This window comes from Castor canadensis, chromosome 11, assembly GCF_047511655.1.
Source record: "Castor canadensis chromosome 11, mCasCan1.hap1v2, whole genome shotgun sequence".
Lineage (NCBI taxonomy): Eukaryota > Metazoa > Chordata > Mammalia > Rodentia > Castoridae > Castor > Castor canadensis.
This window is the reverse complement of record NC_133396.1, coordinates 74,141,445-74,161,672: the sequence shown is the minus strand read 5'-3', so window position 1 is coordinate 74,161,672 and position 20,228 is coordinate 74,141,445. Positions and strand designations below refer to the sequence as shown.

The 20,228-nt window shown below is 34.1% G+C and overlaps 1 long non-coding RNA gene across 2 annotated transcripts in view; it reads left to right on the top strand.

The window, feature by feature from the left end:
- The first annotated feature begins 17,632 nt into the window (after positions 1 to 17,632).
- Positions 17,633 to 20,228, top strand: part of LOC141413846 (uncharacterized) — a 131,741-nt gene continuing 129,145 nt past the window's right edge. For both annotated transcript variants that reach the window (XR_012438789.1, XR_012438790.1), the window contains exon 1: positions 17,633 to 17,911. This is a non-coding gene — a long non-coding RNA (uncharacterized lncRNA). The remainder of the gene's footprint in view (positions 17,912 to 20,228) is intronic.

Genomic DNA, 20,228 nt, shown 5'->3' with positions numbered 1-20,228 from the left:
CAGCATCCAAAACCAAACTGCCCCACAAAACTGAAAAACAGACAGCAGAGAGGGTGGGTGTAACACAGCCTGTCCCAGAGAAAGGGGGTGGGGCAAAGAAATAAACTCCCAGTGCTGAACTCCCAGTAAACAAATACAGCAATAATCCACTTCCAAAGCAGGGCAGGTTGTGGATTGCAGAGCTGATCTCCTGAACCACAAGGCAGCATTCAAAATTGAACTGCCCCACCTCACTGGGGGAGGAGCTGACCAAACAGCTGCAGCTGAAGGATAACACTGTTATCAGCTGGGTAATTCAATAGTTCCAACCATGATGCATGATTGGGAAACATACCATACCTCACAATTTCAATTAATCTGGTAGACAGAAAAACAAAACACTGCTCACAAGCCAATCACCTGGTGAGACCACACCAGAGCTTCTGCTTATATTCCACTACCAGGACTGGATGTGGAGGAGTAATTCCAGAACTTAAATTAAGACTGAAATTCTATTGTTCCTGAACCTGTTTTTCTTTTTTTCCTGTTGCTCTTTTTATTTATTTGTTTGTTTTATCATCATGGTTTTTTAAAATTTTTATTCCCATTTTCTTGTTTTCCTTTCTATACTATCAACTTTACCTTCACCATCTTCTCATCCTTACTCTCACCCTCTTCATTCTCCCTCCTTCTCCTGTACTAAAATCCATTGCGCTCCTTCCTAAATACTCTTTCTACCCCTTTTCATCCACTCTTTTTCCCCACCCTCAACTTACCCTCCCATTCTTCCCAACCTGTCACCAGACTACTCCTCCCTTCTACATACTCACCACCTGCTGACCAACCTACTATACCAACTTTACACAAGTCCAACTGCCTGAAATCTCTGACTCAAATACCCTCTACTACAACAACAGAAATACACTCAAATACACACAAGGGCCACAAAACCCAGCAGCCCCCACATTACTTCCCAACTCAGCTACCCCATATTCTGCCTCCACTTTTAGTGCCACCCTAACCAACTCCCTAAATTTCTATAGCTAGCCTAACAAACTTTTACCCCTCAACTCCTACTGCTTACAGATATTACCAAAAAGGGGTCTTCTATATAATATATAAACAACTGATTGGGTATTGAACCTGTGAATTAGTTATAGCTAAATTTCATGTCCAGACCAGGGACAGAAATAGCACACCAACCTAGCTAACAACCAAGACAACCACAACACAAAAATTAAATCAAGGGAAAGAAAACAGGTGACTAAGACCATCAACCAACCTATCAAGAAGATAGTTGCACAGTACCAAGTGGAGCAATGGGAAGAGGAAGAAGGGAAGGAAAGCACTCTCATTGAAAAAATAATTTAAGACAGGATTCAAAAGGAAATGAAGAAAGTGAATACCCAGCTATGCAATAACAACAAAACAAAGATAAATGACACTAAGGAACCCAGTGATGCCCACAAAAACATCCTCAAAGAAGAAATTTTGTAAGAAATTACTGAGAATTTCATGGAGAAAATACTAAATGTGCTCAACCAAAATGTGCAAGATGCACTCAAGAAATTTTGAGACACCAAAAATAAAGAATATGAAAAAATAAAGAAACAAATAAATGAACTCAGAGGAACCCTACATAACACCAAAGTGAAATAGAGAACATTATAAATAGAGAGATAAATGAATTAAAGATGAAAATAAATAATTTTAAAGAGGAAGTGACCAAGATATGGAAAACCTCAGAAAAACGTATCAAACAGAAATACAAAACACAGTGGAAGGCCACTCCAGCAGACTAGAAGAAGTGGAAGACAGAATCTCAGAACCCAGAGACAAAATAGAAATCAAAGAAAAAAACTGAAGAATTGTTAGTCAAACAACTCAAGAGCTGTGAAAAAATATGCAAGAACTCACCAACTCCATCAAATGACCAAACCTGAGAATCATGGGCATTGAAGAAGGAGAATAGATCCAAACAAAAGGGGTTTGTAATATATTTAATCATAATAATAGAAAATTTCCCAACTCTCGAGAAAGTTTTGCCCATTCAGATACAGGAAGCCTCCAGGACACCAAACCTCCCCATGACATATTATCATTAAAGCAGGAGGCACAAAGAATAGAGAAAGAATACTGAAGGCTGTAAGAGAGAAAAAACAAATAACATATAGAGGTAAACTGATCAAAATCACAGCAGATTTCTCAATGGAAACCATAAAAGCAAAGAGGGCATGGAGTGAGGTATTTTGGGCACTGAATGAAAATAACTTCAACCCTAGGATACTCTACCCAGCAAAACTGTCATTCACAATAGATGGAGCAATAAAAATCTTCCACAATAAGCAGAAACTAAAACAATATATACCCACAAAGCCACAACTACAGAAGATTCTACAAGGAATTCTGTACACAGAAGATGAAAGCAAACAAAACCACAAGAGGATGGGAAGTATCAAAACATAGGAGAAGAAAAGACAAGGTCTCAGAGAGTAGCATTGATTCAGCTGCACACAATCAAGCCCTTAAATAACAAAAAACTAAATGGCAGAAATCGACACATACCTATCAATATTAACACTGAATGTCAATAGACAACTTCGCCATCAAAAGACACCATTTGGCAAACTTGATTAAAAAGGAAGATCCAACAATCTGTTGTTTACAGGAGAACCATCTCATTGACGGAAACAAACACTGGCTTGGGGTGAAAGGCTGGAAGAAGATTTACCAAGGCAATGACCCCCAAAAACAGGCAGGATTATTGATTTTTATCTCAGAGAAAGTAGACTTCAAACTTACATTGATCAAATGAGATAAAGAAGGATACTTCATACTAATTAAAGGGGAAATACACCAAAAGGAAAGAACAATTATCAACCTATATTCACCAATATCAGTGCACTCAGTTTTATCAAACATACTCAAAAGGACTTAAAAACATATATAGACTCCAACGCAGTGGTAGTGGGAGACTTTAATACCCCCCTATAACCAATAGATAGGTCATCCAAACAAAAAATCAATAAAGAAATTCTAGAACTAAATCACACCACAGATCAAATGGACTGAGTTGATGTCTACAGAATATTTCATCCAACATGCACACAATATACATTAAATTGATCATATCATAGAGCACAAAGCAAGTCTCAGCAAGTATAAGAAAACAGAATTAATCCCCTGCATTCTATCTGATCATAATGCATTAAAACTAGAACCCTACAACAAAAACAACAGCTGAAAATATGCAAATAATTGGAGACTGAATAACACATTGCTCAATGATCAGTGAGTCATTGATGTAATAAAAGAGGAAATTAAAAGATTCATGGAAGTTCATGAAAATGAAAACATGACCTACTAGAACCTGTGGGACACAGAAAAGGCAGTCCTGAGAGGAAAGTTTACAGCCATGAGTGCATATATTAAAAGGACAAAAGATCTCAAATCAATGACCTAATGCTACATCTCAAACTCTTAGAAAATCAAGAACAAGCAAAACCCAAAATAAGCAGAAGGAGAGAAATAATAAATAAGGGGCAAAATCAATGAAATAGAAACAAAAAAAAAATCATACAAAGAATCAATGAAACAAAAAACTGGTTCTTTGAAAAAATAAACAAGTTTGACAGACCCCTGACTAAAATGAAGATGGAAAAACCCCAAATCAGTAAAATCAGAAACACAAAAGGGGAGATAACAATGAACAGCAAGGAAATCCAGGGAATCATCAGACTACTTTGAGCACTTTTATTCTAATAGAGTTGAAAATGTTAAAGAAATGGACAAATTTCTAGATACTTATGAACATCTAAAACTGAACCAAAGAGGATATTAACTACCTAAACAGATCTATAGCATGAAATTAAATTTAAGCTGCAATAGTCTTCCAAAAAAGAAAAGTCCAGGACCTGATGGATTCTCTGCTGAATTCTGTCATACCTTCAAAGAAGAACTAATACCAATTCCCCTTAAATTTTTCCATGAACTAGAAAGGGAAAGAACACTGCTTAACTCATTTTATGAAGCCAGTGTTACACTTATCCCAAAACCATACAGACACATCCAAAAAAAGGAGAACTACAGGCCGATTCTCCTTAATGAAAGTCAGTGCAAAACTCTACTGGGAAGTAGTGAAGAGGTCTGGTAGAGATGAACCAATTTTGGTTGTAATACACTTGTGCATGGAAGCAATGCTAGGAATCTCTCTGTATAGCTATCTTTATCTCAACTAGCAAAAATGCTTTGTCTTTCTTATTACCTCTTATGTTTTCTCTTCAACAAAATTGGAGAAGAGAGCAGAAAAGGTTCTGCCTAGAAGCAAGGGGTTGGTGGGGAGAAAGAGTGGTTGGGGGGTAGGGAAGAGAAATGGCCCAAACAATATATGCACATATGAATAAGTGAATAAACAATAAAAAATAACAAACAAATTAAGCCTTCTTAATTGCCTATATGCTATTAGTATTTATGTTAAAGTGTACAAATATCTGGTTATTTTCCAGTTATTTTCTCTTACTTTTAGTCCAATATAGTTGTTGTCAAATAGCATACATTGTATTATTTCTGTTTTTAAAAAATGTATCATGATGTATTTCTTGGTCCAGTATGTCACCTGGCATGGTAAGTATTTCATGCTATCTTGATAACAATATATATTCTGATTTTACAGGATGGGATGTTCCATAAATGCTGAATCGTCAAATGCCTTTAGGTCAGCAATGTTTTAATTGATTTTCTATCTGCTTAATTCATAAGTTCTTGAAATTAACTTGTTGAAGTCTTGAACTCTAACAGTGATTTATTTTTCCTTTCAGTTCTATCATACTTGGTTCATATTTCTCTCAAACAATTTGTTCTGATTTGGCTCAGAAACATTTAAGCTTGTTATATATTCCTGCTTGAATGTATACTTTAATTATAGTTTTGGGGATTTATCTTGCTCAGTGTTCTCAGAGGCTCCTGGATTTGTATTTTTGTGTCTGTTATTAATTTTGAAAAGGTCTTGAACATTATTTCTTTAGTTTTAGCCTCTATTGCCCCTTTCTTCTAGTGTTCCAATTATTTATTTTTGCAACTTTTGAAATTATCTCTTGACTTTTGGGTATTCTGTTTTTTGTTTGTTTGTTCCTTAATTCAGTTTTTATCCTTTGCATTTCAGTTTGGAAGTGTCAATCCACTTCAAACACACTGCTTCATTCATCAGCCTCATACAGGCTTCTGATGATCCCTTCAAAGGAATTCTACATTTCTTTTACAGTAGGTTTTTTTGTTTAGTTTTAAATTTCTAGTGTGCCCTTTGGTTTCTTTCATACAGTTTTCATCTCTCTGTTGTACATTATTCTTCTTTTCTTTTTTGTTGCCTATTTTTCATTTAGAACCCATAGTAGATTAATCAGACTTTTTGTTTTTGGGATTGAGGTTGAACTCAGAGCCTCAAGTTTGGTAGGCAGGCGCTCTCCCACTCAAGCCCCTCCACCAGCCCTTTTATGGTGGTGGGTATTTTCAAGATAGAGTCTCTGGAAGCATTTGCCAGGGGTTGGCTTCAAACTGTGATCCTTCTGACCTCTGTCTCCTGGGTAGCTAAAATTACAGGTGTAAGCCATGCCCTGAGCTAATAAGACTTATTTTAAATCTGCAGTTTTGAAGTTCTAAACTTTCTATCATTTCTGGATCTGGTTCTGAGGCTTGCTTTGTCTTTTTAGACAGTGTTTTCCTTGTCTTTTAAAATGCCTCATAGTGTTTGATTAAAAATGTTATTAGTTAACATCTGAGGTAAATGGAATGTTAAAGTCACATAATAATTGGCTAGAAGTTGGGATGTATTTAACGCTTATGGTAGCTACAGTTATGAAAGGATTCAAATTCTTCTTTGCTAAAGGAAATTTATAAAATTCTCATTACTCTGAAAATACAAGATAATTATTACATTTTTAAAAATCCTCAGCATTGAAGAGCAGCTGCAGATAATTGAGAAATAGGATCTTAAAAATAATTTTAATTGGAGATTCACTTAACATAAAGAAATTCAGAGAGGATAAGGACTCTTGTGTTTGAAGACATTAAAATGTGTAAGAAAAAAGCTTAAAGCAACTTCTCATCTTGATCCATGTGGCACAACATTTAACAGCTGTTACAAGACTTGCAGTTTCCAATTAGAGTTTCTTAAGCACCCTTAAAGAGGATAACAAGTTTTGTTTTTAATTAGTTAGAAAGCCATTATTTTGGTTGAGTTGGTTTGTTTTGTAAAACTTTAAAGGCAAGCCATTTGTGCTACCAGTTCAAATGTAGTTCTGTTCCAATTTTAATGATCTAAAAAGGTGCTTTTTCACCAGACTCATGTTTTACCTTGGTTTCTCCTCTTTCCCTACTTTACTCACTCCCAGGAAACAATGGCTACTTTGCTTTGGGCCACTGCCTGTTTATTTCTTTCTTATATCTGGTGCATTGGAATACTGACTCTTTTCCATAAATAATTTTGTTCTGCTTAATCCTTCCCAATTCTTACCTCTTTTTAAGCTTCAGGGAAGTAGCTCCCTTGCAGATGGAAAACATTAGTTTCTAAATGGTTATTTGTGAATGCATTTGTTTTTAAGAATTACAAAGGTGTTATAGTTTCTGAAAAAGGATTAAATTCTGGTATCCACTTAATGGCTTATTTTCACCAAGTAAAGGTATTGTATTCTCGTACCTTAAAAAAAAAATACTACCATTCCCTTTTCAGATACATTTTATGGGTTTCTTCACTCTTCTGCCCAAATAGACCACTTTTTACTACTTTGAATATTGTTGAAGCAAGTACATTTGCATAGTGTTTTCAGTTACAAAATCCAGAAAGCTTAATATGCTTGTCCCAAGTCACTAGTCACTGAACTGCTGTGTTCTTTCTTGACTGGAGAAAACAGTGGATTTCACTACAGACTTGCTTCATTTCCTGTTTCATCATGATTAGGTTTGAATTCATGAATAACAGCTTAATTTCTTCTGAATTCATATATGTGTAATTCAATTGCTTATTAGTTATGTGGTTTTAAGAATTTCTGCATTCAAAGTGATTTCATATATAATTTCATTTAATCCTCATAAAGTATAATAGATATCATTATGCTCATCAAACAAATAAGAAAATAGAGTTCGAGGTTAAGAAATTGATCCAAGGTGTACAGCCAGTCAGGGATAAAAAATCATTATAAGGGTAAGTACTTAAAAAACAAAAATCAACCTCCCTGTTTATAAGGAGGGAAGAGGCTAAGCCCAATTCACTTTATTGAAACATTTACTTTAGAAAACATAGAAATTCTTTCTCTGTTTCTTTAAAATTTACATAAATCCTTTTCACAACAAATTAAGCTTCTTCCCAGAGAACCCTGTCTTTGAAATTTAGCCATCAAGAAAGATAGCTTCCCTGTCTCCCAGTTTCTGTAAAACAATAGGAACCTAATTTTGGCAAGAGTTTCTTCCCAAGTGTATGTCTATCATAAGGATATGACAATTTTATTTTTTAATTAGCTCACACACATGGTCAATTCTATTATCACTTGAATTCAGAATAAACTCTGTGACAAATTAGGCTTTAGATTATCTAACTTGAGAACTAATTTTGTTTATCTTAAAAACATACGTATATAAAGATACGAACGATCTAAAAGTGTAAGGTTCCTTTATCTCTTTGCAATCTCTTATGGAATTTTCTGTGAGGTGTGTCACATTCTGGATGAATAAATGCTTTAACTAAAAACCTAAAGGTTTTCTAGGCTAGGAGTAAATTTTTATTTTAGTAATACTAGATTACTGAATATTGCCAATTGGACTGGTACAGCAATTTGCAATTTTCCCTCCTTTATAAATACTTTACTAAGCATTTGTATGACTACAGGATGAATATAAATGGAAGTCATACAATAAATAATCAAGTCAACATTAACTCATCATCACAACTCTGTTTCTAATCTCAGCTCTCTCTCTGTACTGTGGAAATAAGGCCATTCACGTGAGAGCCTTCAAGGGTACTTGTCAGGGCTGCAGAATTTCAGCCACTACCATCTGTATGTAGTAGAGTCCACTGCAGTTAGAGGAGTGGGAAAAGGGGAAGGTTTCAGATATGTCCTGGCTTCAGGCTGTTGCTGTAGGAAGGCTGAAAGAGCTAACTAGAAGTTATTTTTTGGAAGACATACTTGATTTTTTCCGATTAGCCCTAAGTTGAAAACAAATAAGGAAGCTGTCAGTTTTTGAAAAAGTGCTCATCGTTTGGTACCCATGATTATGAAGTTTTGTTTTCCTGTACTGGCTCCTGCAAATTGTGAGACAGCTCGATTTTTATGTTGCTTTGTTCATTGCCTGTTTGTCTATTGTCTCTCAGTGCTGATATTATTGCCATTTTTTTCCTATTACTCAGATTTAAAACAAATGAATCGTATAACTTTTCTTATTTTGATCATCTTATTAATTTCACCTTTTTAAAATCTTACTCATTTTTATTAACTTTAAGGTCTAAACTATGAAATCTTCAAACTCTCCCTAATCCTACATCTTTAAACTATGTCTTTAATTTATTCATGTAGATAATTTAGCAGTGACCTCATAAGTCACCTTGCAATCAACATTATTTTTTCAGCAGCATATTTTTCTATGTTACTGTTAAATTAATCATTTCAGTTTGATGGAGTTATCTCCTATGATCCAAAGAGTCTTTATTCTTATGTCATACTTGTCAATTCTGTGAACATGCAGCCCAGCTGTATTCCTGGCACAAATAAAAATCACTAAATTACATTTATTGAATGTAACACTGCCAAGGAAAATGAATTAATAATGAATAATCCTCTTTGTTCTCTCCCCAAATCATCCTTTCCTCACATTCAAAGTTTTTAATTACTAAAATATAAAATACAATTTAATTCGAAAGTATTTTTGAAACAATTTAAAATTTTTCTTATAATTTCACTTCTGTTCAATTTACCAACAGTTACAATTTAGAAGGAAATAATCCTAACTAAAGAAAATATTTTTCCCCACAGTCAAGCAATAATTATTGGATAATAATTGCATTAATGCTTACAGTGACTGAGTACATTGCTGGGATGCCTGGATCCAGAAGTGGACCCTCTGAGCCCTTTCTCCAAAGTTCCTGTGAGTCGGCCCAGTGCCTCCATTGAGAGGCAGGAGTCCTGCTCCTCCCATGGCAAAGAAAGGGCAGATACCATGCTATCTCCTCTGTGTGGTTGCCCGCTAGCAGCAGTGCCCTTAGGCTAGCAAGGTTTCATTTAACAAATTGCACTTGAAGTCCACTGGAAGCTATCACAACGTCCTCATAAAAAAAAAAAAAATGAATAAATTCAATAATGCACCTACAAATTACCCGTCTGGTAGGCAATAAGTTAGAGAGTAATCTGAGCCATTTTTACATATTTAATAACTTTTTTTTGTATTCTGGCAAAGAAAAATTTAGGTTTTTTTGTCTTGAGACAGGTCTCATTACCTAACTCAGGCTGACATTGAAGTTAGACTTCTTCCTACCTCAACCTTCTAAGTGCTGGAATTACAAGTTTGTTTATTGACAATAGATAACTGCAAATAACACTATTCCTATAGATCAATGACAAATGTGTGCCTGACCGGGTGCAGTGGATCGTGCCTGACCGGGTGCAGTGGATCATGCCTGTAATCTCAGCAACTTTCAAAGTTGCTGAGAAAGCTACAACTTTGAATGTGCAGATAGGAGTTTCATGGCTTAAGGGCTGCCTGGACAAAAGATAGCAAGAACCTATCACAAAGGGCAAGTTGAGAGTGGTGGTATATGCCTGTTAATCCCAGTTACATTGGAGGCAGAGGTAGGAGGATGTCAGTCTGCGGTCAACCCTAGGCAAAGGCCTGAGATCCTATCTGAAAAATAAAATCAAAGGAGTTGGCGACATGGATCAAGGCAAAGTGTATGAGTTCAAACCCCTGAACTGAGTGAAAAAAAAAAAAGAAAGAAAAAGAAATTTGTGCAAATCAACTAGGAATAAACATATGCTACAATAATTTCTTTTTTTTCCCATATAAATAGGTGAATTGAGTTAAGTAAGTCAGGGGGAATTTTACCATTGGATTTTGTGTTTTGAAAAAGCAAGAATCACTTACATCTCATCTTGTACAGTATCAATACCTACCAAGATACTATATATATACATATATATGTAGTATACATCCACACATATGCATATGTTATATATATATATATTTATATATTACTTTAAAAATACTTGAAAAGAAAACAATCACTGAGGGCTAGTAACTTGAATGCTGAGAACTTTATATCTGTGTATCCTTATCAAGCTTATTTCAATGTTTAGTCCTGGCAAGATATCTCTCATGCGTGATGGAAGAAGACTTGAATGACTGGAGGACTCAAATACAGAATCTCTGACCACTGCAGAGGCATTTCTGACTGCATGCTCCACAATACCAGGCAGGTGAGGAGCTCCACTTTCTCATAATAATTCCCTTTAAAGTCCATCACTCATCATCTCCCAAGTATCTATAATGCCTTTACAAGAAAAAGGAAGTGTTTGATTACTCAGGTTTCCTTTCCTTTTTTTTTTTTTTTTTGTAGTACTGAGTTCGAAATCAGGGTCTCACACTTGGCAGGCAGGCAGGCAGGCAGGTATTGGTTTTCCACTTGAGTCATACTCTGCTTGACTAAGGTATTTGCAGAAGGCTTCACTGAAAGAAAATGGTTTAGTGCAAAAGTAAACATGGTGAGGAAAAAGGGCATACTGACATAAAGACAAGGGGGTTGTAGCTACAAGTAAAGTTGCTGATGTGAGTAATTTTTTCAAGAATATCTAAGGACATGCAAGCTAGCCAGTGTGACCCAAAGGAATGTACAGGAATGAAAGTAGTAGGAGGTAAACCCAACTTGCGAAGTAGCATAGCATTTGTTTGAGAGTGTCCCATCCTTTTTAGTGAGGTCCTTTTCTGTTGGGTCAGGACCAAAACAACTTTTTATTTTCCACTGTGAGTTTGGAACTCAGATACCCACAAAGACATGATGACATGTTTGGTACCTAGGCTCACAGTCAGTTGCACTATATTTTCTAAAAAGAACTTTACATACAACATATATAGATATATGTATATCTATATATGTATAGATATATGTATATCTATATATGTGTGTATATATATATGTGTATATATATAAGTGTGTGTATATATGTATATCAATTCTATGTCCAAAGCATATTATAAGCTTTCAATTATGATATTTTGATAGTTTAAGATTCTTTAAATCTGTATTTGAATCTGTACTGCATTGCTTTGTATAAATGCTCATTTGAAAGTACAAAATCCTTATGCCTACTTGGAGGCCAATTAATGGGTAATATTTATTATGGGTAATAGTTAATATAATCAAAATTGAACATGCCTCAGCTTTCAAGACAATAATTATGCATAAAATACTTTTATTTCTGCAGAGACAAAATTATTTAATTAAAAGTAAAGAACATTTATAAATCTAAGTGATTATTACTAACTATTTAATGCATTGTATTTTTAAAATTTAGTATTTTAAATTAAATTGATTGTTCAACTCTGTGAACTCACATCTATAAATGTTTCTGATAATTTAATGAACATAGAAGCCCTTATTTTCACAAACTAGAGTTAGAGAAGGAAAAGGGGCAAATTTGATATTTTAATTTCATTAAAATCAGTTTTGCTAAGTTTAACATATTCAGAAATAAAATAATGTCATCAAGATTAAGTTACAATTGCAACATTTAATGATACTTTAAGTATTCTACATGATCTGTGTTTCTTTAACAAGAAACAGCTGCTGAAATATTTGTAATTTAAGTATCTTTTATGGCTACATACTTAGTTGAAAGTTGTGACAGAGAGAAAAATACTAACCAATCCATTCTTAAAGAAAAATAAATGTGAAAAGACCATACCTCAATTCAAGGCACAAGACATTTTTCAAACATTAGTTGCCAAGTTTCTTTCTTAGTCACACTCAATAACCTGGAATATGAAAAAAACAGTGAATTCAGAAATTGAATTTGCCCCCAAGAAGATGAAAAATGATTTTGGGATATAGATACATACATGGTGGCAGAAAGGTACATGTTTTTATTTTAAAACTGACTAAAAAGGAGGCAAAATATATTTTCAGTGTATCTGTACTCTTGCACACTTAGCTGAATTTATGTGCATGTGCAGCTCAGTTTTTCTATTCCATTATGGTTTTCTGTATTTATTCTTTATATCACTCAGAAAACTAACCAACCATCCAGCAAACAACCCATGTTATGTCTGACATAGAATTCCTTATTTCAAGCTTGATCAGTGACCCAAATGGTGGTGGTGTTCAGATGTTCCCAATAATGTGTTGATATGATAGGTCAGATTGGATTTAAGCAGTTGCAGACTTAACCCAGCAAAAAGACTGTATATCTGATTAGCTCATTACAGGTATTTCTGTGAGATTTATTTGTGTTAGGGAGGAAATCATAGACAATATGAAGAAAAATTGCTATAATGAAGATGTTCGTGCCAAGTCTTTCTGTGATTATGCACTCTTGTGTCAAAAACCACCAGCCAGATTCTCCTTTGACTTTAAACTTTTTGTGATTCCATTTTAATATCTTCAGTGTTGCTGTTATTGTCTGTTGTTTTTGAAGAAGAAATGACGAGAATACAAGTGTAGACAATGCTTTATTTGAGGGAAAAGATATTCAAATTGGAATTAGCAATGTGTTTTAATCTACATCACCTTGTGGAAATAAGATAAAAATTTGTGCTCCTCATTATGAAGATATCAAATTATTCTTGGAACCTGAATCCTGGGAGGATGGTGGGGAACTTACTTCAATTTGAAATCCAAAAGCAATAAAAAAAGATTTCTGTGAAAAAACAAAATCAAAATGGGAATCAAGTATATTTCAAAAGAAATTTAGACTGCCCTGTTAAAAAAGTAAAGCCAAAAAAGTTATACCTGTTTCATTTATTGGTTTACATCACATCAAAACTGCTGAATTAACACATGATTTATTAACATCATCCTGAATTTTTGATATTTCTTGATTTTATAAAGATAATTTACATGTTGGAAAAGCAAAAGTAATAATTTACTCCTCGCTTATCTGATAAAATGCTTTCCCAGTAAGCACAAAAGCCCTGGGTTCAAGCCCCAGTACCACAAAAAGAAAAACAAATCTACCAAATGATACACAAATTAAAATATTCTTTGAATTTTCCTCATATTGGCAAACTGGGCATATTTCACTATCACTGAAAGAAATGTAAGTCTCAGATTTCTGTATCAATCTAAGGTGATTATTTAATAAGTTTTATTTTAGAAAAATTAAATATAAATAATTTCAATATTTCCAATTTGAGTACATTTAACTACTCTTTTAATCAATCAATAGGTTTATGAATTTATATTTGATTTTACACTGAATGAAAGCAATTTTCCTGTCAGTATCACATGGATTTGCAGTTGATATTGTAATACCCAAGATCTGTTCTAATCATCCAACCTTCTGTGCATATGTTTCATGACTACCAAAATGAGGTGTATACGCCTTATCAGGAAAACTGTTTATTATTTCAAGCTCGCTATCTACATTTTTGCCCCTGTTTGTACATAAAATATACATTTGTATACAATGTTACCTATTATTTTTCTCATTTGAAAAATGAAAGTAAAAAATTTCTAGCAAAATGTGAAAAAATTCTGATTATGGTAAAAAAAAAAATTGTGTTTTGTTTCAGCCTATAAACACAGGTTAGCATTGGTAGTTATCACTCTTTATTCTTTTTGTGTACCTACTACCTCAGTATTTTCCTTGGAGTCCAGTAATTTTAAATAATAAGAAGTGAAATCACTATCATTGCAAAGGCTTACATGCCATTATTATTTTGCACAGTCAATTTAATGCCATTAGAAATGAAATATAAATGTGAATTAAAATAGAAATTTCATTACATTGTTTTCTCAGAGCTCATTTTTTGGTGTTGTTGAGATAGGGTCTCTCTTTGCATCCCAGGCCAGCCTCAGACATAATCCTCCTACTTCAGCCACATGACTTCTGGATTATAGGCATGTACTACTATTCCTGGCTTTAGAATTTTATTTTAATCACAGAAGGGAATTGAGCATCTGAATCATAAGCAGGAGAAATTATCGACATGTGGAAGTTTGTTTAATGGAGAATAGTATTAAATATTTTAACAATATTATTTTCCTCATTCTAAATAAAAGGAAATAGATACTCAAATATTCACTCTTATATTTTCTTATAAAAAAGGAAATATTTAAAATAGCTGAGACATAAAAGAAGAAAAAGGGACACATTTGTTGATTTTTATATTACTTAATTTTTACTGTTTTTTCAAAACTTCAATTTGAGGTTCTTAGTTCTGAGGTAGTGCTTCAAACCACTCAAAAACTAATTACAGTGTGAAATTGAAAAATATTGTGAGGGAAATGCAATCAGAGAACATTAAACTGATGAAAGCATACTTTGAAAAGTATCTTTAAACTGTGAAAGGTATTTTTTACTAACAAATTATGTTGAATTCTATATAGATGTTATAAACAGAACTCTCTGCCCAAATAACATCTTTTCCAGAGATATAAGTCATTTTATTTCTCTTTCTAATGCTTCACGCGTGACCGTGGTGATGTTCACATGTGTTAACAATCTGAAAACGCACATCTGAATATGACTGTCAAGTTTGTAAAGGCTGCAGACACCTTCCTTGATTACTTCTATGGAGCCTGATTCAATGCGTGACACTAATTTCATGTGTTTCAAATTATAACCGTAAAATGGCTACTAATATTCCATCGAAATATCCTGGAGAATGACTCACTACTCTCACATCTATTACCTCGGACTCTCCATAATTCTCGTCATATCTTACTCATCATATTTCTAGCAATTTCCAATATACTATTTTACTCTTTAGTTTTTCTCCTCTAGACTATGATATACTTACAGATCATTTCCCTTGAACTGTTGTTCCTTATAACAGTTGGTAAAGAAAATACAACAGATTTGTATTGCCTTTTGGAGAAAATCTAAATTCAAAAATTATCACCCACTTAGGCCCCATGGTCCTATTTTAACCTGATTTTAAAAAATTTTACTTTACTGTGCTGAGTAGGGGTACACTGTCACATTTACAAAGTTTCTTACAAAATAGCAAATATATCATACTTTAACTCACCCCATCATTCTCCTTTATTCCCTCCTCCCCCCAATGGAGAAACAGCTTCAAAAGGTATCTTTTTTCAGTTTACATTCTTGTGTACACAGTATTTGAACCATATTCAACATCTTATATCTCTTCCCCAACTGCTCACCCATCCCATCAGCTTCAACCCTCCCAGGCAAGACCTGTTCCACCCTAAAGTTCTCTAATTTTGAAAACAAAGGAAAAATAAATGACATTTTTTCTTGTTTAAAATAGCTACAGAGGGAACTTCCTTGTGGCACTTCCATGTATATATGTATTGTAGCCCAATTTGGTTCATTTCCTCTATTTTTCTTACTTCTACTTTTGTTCCTTTCTTATGGTTGTTTCAACCAGTTTAAAAATTCCATATACATTCTTGCATAGAGAGTACATCAACCATATTCACCTTAACTTCTTTCTTTCACCCTCCTCCTCTCATGTGTGACCTCCCTTTGGCATGACCCATTTTTCATAATATTGCTACATTTGTATTTGGTCTGTTTTACCCATATGACCAAAAACATGTGGCTTTTGGCCTTCTGACTTGGCTAACTTCATTTAAGATGATGTTTTCCAGTTCCATCCATTTACCTGCAAATGACAAAATTTCATTATTTTTTGTGGGTGAATAGAATTCTATTATACATAAGTACCAAATTTTCTTAATCCATTCATCAATAGTGGGGCATTTTGGCTGTTTCCATGGCTTAGTTACTGTGAATAGTGCTGCAATAAATGTGAGTGTGCAGGTGCCTTTGATGTGGACTGTCTGGATCATATGTCAGTTCTAATTTTAGTTTTTTGAGGAGCCTCCATTCTGTTTTCCGTGTTGATTGTACTAATTTACATTCCCACCAGAAGTGTATGAGGGTTCCTTTTTCCTCCCATCCTCACCAACATTTACTGTTGTTTGTGTTCTTGATGGAAGCCATTCTAAAAGGAGTGAGGTGAAATCCTAATGTAGTTTTGATTTGCATTGCCTATATGACCAGGAATGTTGAACATTTCTTCATGTGTGTTTTAGCCACTTGGATTTCTTCCTTTGAGAAAGCTCTGTTCAGTTATTTTTCTTCATTGGGTCATTGAATTTTTGTAAGTTTAGTTTTTTTGAGCCCCTGTATACCTTGATTTTAACGAATACCAAAAACTAGTCTCCTTATCATCACCCTGAGGCACAGTGTGAAGAACATGAACTTTGATGTCATGTTAGCCCCATTTCAATACTTACTAAATGCCATGACCTTGAGCAAGACACTTAAATACCTCATCTTCTTCGTCTGCAAAATGGGAATGGAGGCAATATCTACTTCATAAGATTTTCTCTGAGTTTTAATAAAATCACTTAGTGTTAGAAAAAATCAGAACGCAATCAGTCACATACTAAACCCCAATCCATTTAAAATTTAAAAAAATTATTTATTGCCTTCATCTTTATAATCATTCAGTGTATGTAGCATTTCTTCTCTCACAATGCTATTTCTTTTTTTTTTTTATAAATTTTTTTAGGATATATTCATTATACAGGGGGGATTCATAGTGTCTATTCCAATTAGACTTATACTGTATATTATCTACATTTCCTCATTGTCTCTCCCCCTCAGCTCCCTCCCAGTCCTACTTAAAGCAATTGCAAGAGCTTTCTGGTTCTGTTTCATATAGGTATATGAAGTCCATCTACCTTATACTGTCACCATAATCTCCTTAGTTCACAATCTCCCCTGCCACTAATACCCCCCCACACACACTGTTCCTATTTTACAGTCCTGGTTTTCATAATTAATATTTGCATTGACATTCAAAGAGGTGTCTCAATGTATACCCTCTGTGGGTGAGCTTGACTTTGGTCTGTTCAGCCCCTTCCATTACTCTACCTTACCCCTTCACCTCCCACTCCCCAGTTTTCAACATCTGTCAATACACATTCTTATATTCTCTACCTTCATCACAATGCTATTTCAAGCATTAGATAAACTAAAATACCTCATCCTTTCTCTGTACTTTGAAATATATTCCAGTCTACATCTAAATTCTTCTCACTTAAATATGCTTTTGTATCTAATCTTCCCAGTCTCAGTTTAAATTGTGTAGTTCAGAAACTTAATTATTTTTTTCTCCTAACAATACCACTTCTCATCTTCTTTTATCCTATTCTATAACGGCAACCCCTGTGAAGACCAAATATGTCTGTTTTTCAATACTCAACGTTCCTATAATACTCCAAATTGCAATTATCTCTTATCTTAAACACTTCAATAACTTTTTTGTTGGCTGCCTTTTTTGTTCTTAGAGTCTATTTTTAGTCCAGTAGCAATAGTCATCATTTAAATGCATAAGTCAGCACTTCTGGATTAGATAAAGTAAGCATAGTGCACCCTCTGTCCACTAAATGATAGTCTAAAACCAAGGGAAAATGTACCAAACAAATATTTGAAGATTCAGCAAAGTAAATTGCAGCAGACTAATTGTGGAGAAAAACCAGAGTGGGAGGAAATACTGAATTTGTAATGCTAAAGGACAGTCTGCTCTGGACAACCTAAGACCCTGAAGTGGATATTAGTATGACCACAGCATTATCCAGGAGGATCCCCCTATTTCCAGCTCAAGGAATGGGAGAGGATCTGTTGTCAGTGGCAGTGCTAGAATCAAGGACCAGCAGATGCCTAAAGCACTGAAGAGGAGCCTTCCTCTCTGATTAAAGGTATGGTGGCCAAGAAGAGTAATGTGACTTCCTTCCTGACGAGGTCTCTGACATGAATGCAGCAGCAGAAAGCGTGTGTACAACAAGTTAGATGAAATCTGAAATATCTGGGCAAAGAACTAAAGGGAAACACAAGGGAATAAGAAAGTGCCAAGAGATGGTTGAAGAGGAAGAACTGAGTTAAGTAACTCTATCTTTTGTTTATGAGCTCTTGGGATCACCTCCAGCTTCAGGAGTGAATCTCATTATAAATACTATTTTGGAACTGAACTAAATATCATTTTCAGGTTCCAAATTGGACATTGTGTATCTTACATGTAGGCCATATTCAAATAGCACTGAAATACTTTGAAAATAGAACAAAACTACAACAAAAAAAAGGCTGGTCAGAACTTGCAGGGCAAATCCATCTGGGTGGATGACCTACTAAAGCAGAAATATTGCTTTCCATAGTATTTAATTGAGAATCAGAATCTCTTATCATTACACACAAAAGATCCAGGATATAATCAATATTACTTGAAATATGAAGAATCAGGAAATTCCCACCTGATATGCGAATGTACCATCAATATTTGGCACAATGAGATGAAATGGTTGTCAGAAGTACATGGCAAAGATTTTTAGAGTAGCTACACTCAACTCTCGGTATATGTGATGGTTTGTTTTCAGGATCTCAAGTCTCATTTGAAATGAAGTGTTTGCATATAACCTACACTTGTCTTCCCCTATTCATTAGATCATCTCCAAATTTCTTATAATACCTAATAAAATATAAGTGCTATGTAAATAGTTGCTGTACTGGATTGTTTAGGTAATAATAACAAACCTATCTATTTTATCTATCTAAGTATATATTATCTATATAATTAGTAAGGGAACATTTTGTTTTAAGGTTGGCTGAATTTACAGATGTGAAAGTTCATGGACACAGAGAACTTACTATAGTATAAAGTGCTCCCAATATATGGATTAATGGAAAACACAACAGTTTTAAGATTAGTAGCTAGGTTAGAGATGAAAAAGTATAGTTAATAAACTTGAAGACATATTAATAGAAATTATCCAGTCTGGAAAATAAAGATAAAAGATTGAAAAAAACAGAAATCTAGGGATATGTGTGATGATAGTAAAATATCAGAATTTCTTCAGAATGAAAAAATATAATAAAAATGGAAAATAGTGCAGAAAAATCAAAGAAACAATTGTATAGATATTTTCAAATTAGTGAAAAGGACAAGAAGCTTAGACAATCCTGGAACAAGATAACCCTGAAGAAATCCATATATAAACATTTTTATTCACATGTTAAAAATCTCAAAACATGCTAAAAGCAGCCAGACAGCATCTATTCTTTTTAGGGAAACAATTTAAAGGACTATAGATTTTTCATCAGAAACTAAGAAAGACAGAAAAACATGGGTCATTTTTAATGAGTTTATAGAAAGAAATTTCAATCTGGAGGTTAATATTAAGTGAAAATATTCTAAGAATGAATATGAAACCAAGATATTCTCAGATGAAAGAAAAGTAAAATATTGTGACCAGGAAATGATACCAGAAGGAAAATTGGAACATCATCAATGAATGATAACAATGGCATGATCAGTTTCTGGATATAGGTAACAAATTATTCTCCTCTTGAGTTTTTTAAATACTTTTCTTGCTGGGGTTTTAAACACGAGTAGAAAAATATAGAAGGCTACCCTAACTTATGGGAGAGAGTAAAGTACCTTTATGGGGAGAAGTTTTCTATATTGCACTTGAAGTGGTAAAATTTTGGTTCTAAGTAGCATTTGGAAAGCTAGGTGTGTGTATACTCAGCCCTAACACTTTCCATCTCTCTTCTTAGAAAGATAGCCTGTTCATTGTTCTCAGAGTTAAGCATGAAACCCAGACCAGGCCAATGATAATTATCTCATTCATATGTACACAGGACTTCTCATGAGATAATTGTATGAACCAAGTTAAGCAAATCAGAATTTTTTGATAGAAATGTTTAATTGGGGACTGGGAAAAATAATTGTGGTAATTCGTATTTTGTTTTGTTTTCTTTTATGTTATCACTGAGTTTTAAAATTATCAGCAGAATACTGTCAGTTGTCACACCTTTTCCTTCATCTGCTGATCATCAAAGAATAAGCATGACATTTATAAATAAACTGAAGTGCCACATGTTGAATTGCCATGTCTCTACAGCTCATATTTCTTTTCTCTTGGCAAAAAATAAATGCAATTAACAGAACTCTCAAGAGCCTTATGCCCTCTTACAAACAAAGATAGAAGAACTCATCCAGTGATCCAGAGTTCAGCTGTC